Genomic DNA, 3,479 nt, shown 5'->3' on the forward strand with positions numbered 1-3,479 from the left:
TCTCTCTCTCTCTCTCTCTCTCTCTCTCTCTCTCTCTCTCTCTCTCTCTCTTCTAGAGAGTTTTCAATTCATCTTTAGATTACTATCAGGCGCGGTTCGTCCATAGAACACGGTCGTGCAGTGCCGCCCAAAATGTTTTTATGTTTTATGACGTAAAGCACCCACAATACAGTCCATGCCGGCTTTAAGCACGGTCATCGGGAGAAAGCTTAAGCGTGCTCAAAGCCGAAGCGTGCTTGAGTGCGAAGTAGACATAATCCAGAGATTTTTATGTAGAAAATTTCCAGTGCTATTTCCCTTTGTTTGTAACTAGGCCTATAGCGGTCCCGCAAAAGTGTGCACTGTTATTTAGACACTCGCCAAGGTAGTTTTTGCTTGCTTGTTTGTTTTTGTTTTGTGGTCGAAAGGGAAATGAAAACTTAATTTAGACGGCCAGTCACGATACAGCACACTAGGCCTACTTGTAACACACTGCCTGTGCGTACCACTGCCCGCTGTGCCACTCATACCACCGCCTTCATCCCACCTCGCACGTGATACACAATCAGGATTAATGGATAGCGGGGGTCAAAGGTGAAATCGCAGCCAGCCTCCCTTTCTCGTCTCCCCGACTCTCTTTGTATTTTTTTTTGGTCGTGTGTAGCTTTGCCCTAGGCTTAGGCTAGATCCTATGTCCGCGCGTGCGGCTGTGTGCATCTGCTTTCCTCTCCGCCCGTGTGAGTGTGTGTGTCCATCACTTGCGTTCTTTGTGTTTCTCTTGACACACTCCACTGCTGCGGTGTAGACTGTGTTCGAACTTCGATGGGTCATCATGAAAATATTGACTGTCTTGTAAATGAAACGTGCTTGAAGCCGAAGTTACCGTGCTTAAAGGCGTGTAATTTATATAGCAAAAATTCGGTAAGAGCCGTTTAGCGTGCTTGAGTCCGAAACGTGCTTAAGGCCGGCGTGCTTATAGCCGGCACGGACTGTAATAAAATAGAAGACGCCAGAAACAAACACTAGCCTAATATTATATCAAAACAAGGCCCACGCTGGCACCGTACTGTCATTTCTATTCTATAGCGCCGTAAAACATCTACTATGCCATACCTAAGTTCATGCGCTCTATCTAAACATAACCGTAGTATAGTCAACAGTGGAAATCTGAACTATAAATCGCTCTTTAGGATAACCCAAGCGTTGACGACACTTGTAGAGAGTTTAACATACATTAATATTAATAAGACGGCACATCTCAAATGTGCTCCTGCCGAATAGCGCCGAAACATATCCCACAGTAGACAATCTAAAATAAACGCCATAGACTCTGTGCACTATTCCATGCCAAAATTAGATGGACCCCGGAGCAATCCAGCGGAGTGCTCAAGTGAATTGTGATTTGTTCATTGTCTTGTCACTATTTTAAGTGACTCTGTGACCGTGAACCTGAGGGAGGTGAACGTGACATACTTAAGTGCTTTTGAACGGTTTTGTAGTGGGGTGGTGAAAGGTGTTACTTGAGTTTTCAGTTCTAATGAAGGATGAATGAAATTGACGTTTAGCTAACAAACAGATTTAGTTCTAGAAGTCAAAACCACAAGTAAAAAGAATGAAAATAAAAGCACACAGTCTTCCTTCATCAACACAAAGATCCTAAAATTATGCACCATCCCATTTACTCTGCCCTTGATTATCTTCAGCCTAAGATAGCTTAATTGTGCACGCCCACTTTTTAGACCCACGAGCCGCCCCTGATTACTATCACTTATCAATCTGATGAATTATTTGCAGACGTGAGGCATAGGCTGCAACGGAACACTTAGCCTTATAATTGCTAGATGAAGCGATGATCGAAAAGAGCTAAAAGCTCCTCTTGGGGACAAAACCAGAATGTGCGTGCTTCATCACTACATAAAAAACTACAAAACAACGAATTAAAATTATCAGAAAAAAATGTTGGTCAGTCGGGAGGAGGAGAAGAAGGGAGGGGGACCCCCCCCCCCCCCCCCCCAAAAAAAAAGACACCCAAACTTATCCGAGACCGGGATTCGATCCGACGCTCATTGACTCCGAACGCAGTCACGCTGGCCATTCGGCCACCTCAACTTTCAACAGGAAAGGGTAGATTAAGCTCTAATAATATACAACACTGTTTCAGAAGTTTCCGAACTGCTAGAACTGGAATCATAGGCCTAACACAATATTCACCACTAGCCTACCACAGCCAATCAGAGCACCACTAGCTTACCCACAGCCAATCAGCTTCTGGCTGACGGGCTGCAGCTAGCTGCATGTGATCTTGCCTAGGCTAGCCCATAGATGTACACTATAGGCACTAGATACAGTACGCCCCTCTCTCGCCTTGCTGCGCGATGGCCACATTTTACAGCGGCGTCCGCCATGTTTCAGTGGGCGGGTTGTGTGAAGGAGTTCAAGCTAAAGCAATGGGCTGGGCATGTTTTCCCTCCCTCATACGCGATAGGCGATCGGCTTGGTCCTTGTTAACTTTTTTTTTTACATGGGCGCCGTGGCGTACTATCTAGGTTACTAAATAGCAATAATACAGCGTTCTTTTTACAACTAGATCTACAAACAAATGTATTATTAAATAGATAGAGATAGAGATATAGGCTTAAAAATAGAACCACCCCAAAAAACCTTTATTTTTTCATCAGCACTATATCTACGAAGTGGTTTATTTCTTATTGACTGAATCAAAGCGAAGATCTATAGGGCCTATCGAACTTATAAAAAGAAGTATGAAAAGATGTGGTATCATGGGAACTTCCCAACCACCCCACCCTTTTTGTCCTCCCGAATCTTAATACCCCCCCCCCCAAAGTTTGGCTTTAAATTAAACCAAGATGAGCCATAGAAAAAAATTCAAGTTCTTCTTCCATTAAGTGTAGGAAGGAACTGAAGCTCTTCATAAAGCAAATTCAACCAAACAAATGATGGATACATGTAGGCCTACTAGTATCTTAAAAATCGAGTAAAACTTTCCCTAGTGACATTTGAACAGGAAACTGTATTTTTCATTCTTATGTTCACTTTTTATTATTATACCAAACAAGTAGATCTAGTGTTTCTTTATGTCGGTATTAAACTTTTAAAAAAAAAGAACTAAAGAAGACGATCTACAGCATTTAAACTAAAGTTCCTTCTATTGCTGTTTTAAGTAAATCTAATTTGGGGCATTAGTAAAACAACTGAGACAGCTCTGGACTCACTAAAGATAAAAAAGGGAACTTAACGTTGTTTTGTAGCCTGGACAATTGTTTGTCTACTCAGTGTAGTGATAACTGATATTATGCTGTGCATATATATAGCAAGCTCAGCACCAAACGCTCTCTGGCTTAGGCTATGGTTTCCTTTTTTTCACCAATAAACTTAGATATCTATCCTATACACTACTCCATACATTTTAGACACAAGCCTATCTTTGGCTACTCCCATCCATCATTTTCCCATAAAAATAATTAGGATTGATGATTAAT

This window comes from Aplysia californica, unplaced genomic scaffold (assembly GCF_000002075.1).
Source record: "Aplysia californica isolate F4 #8 unplaced genomic scaffold, AplCal3.0 scaffold01142, whole genome shotgun sequence".
Classification (NCBI taxonomy): Eukaryota; Metazoa; Mollusca; class Gastropoda; order Aplysiida; family Aplysiidae; genus Aplysia; species Aplysia californica.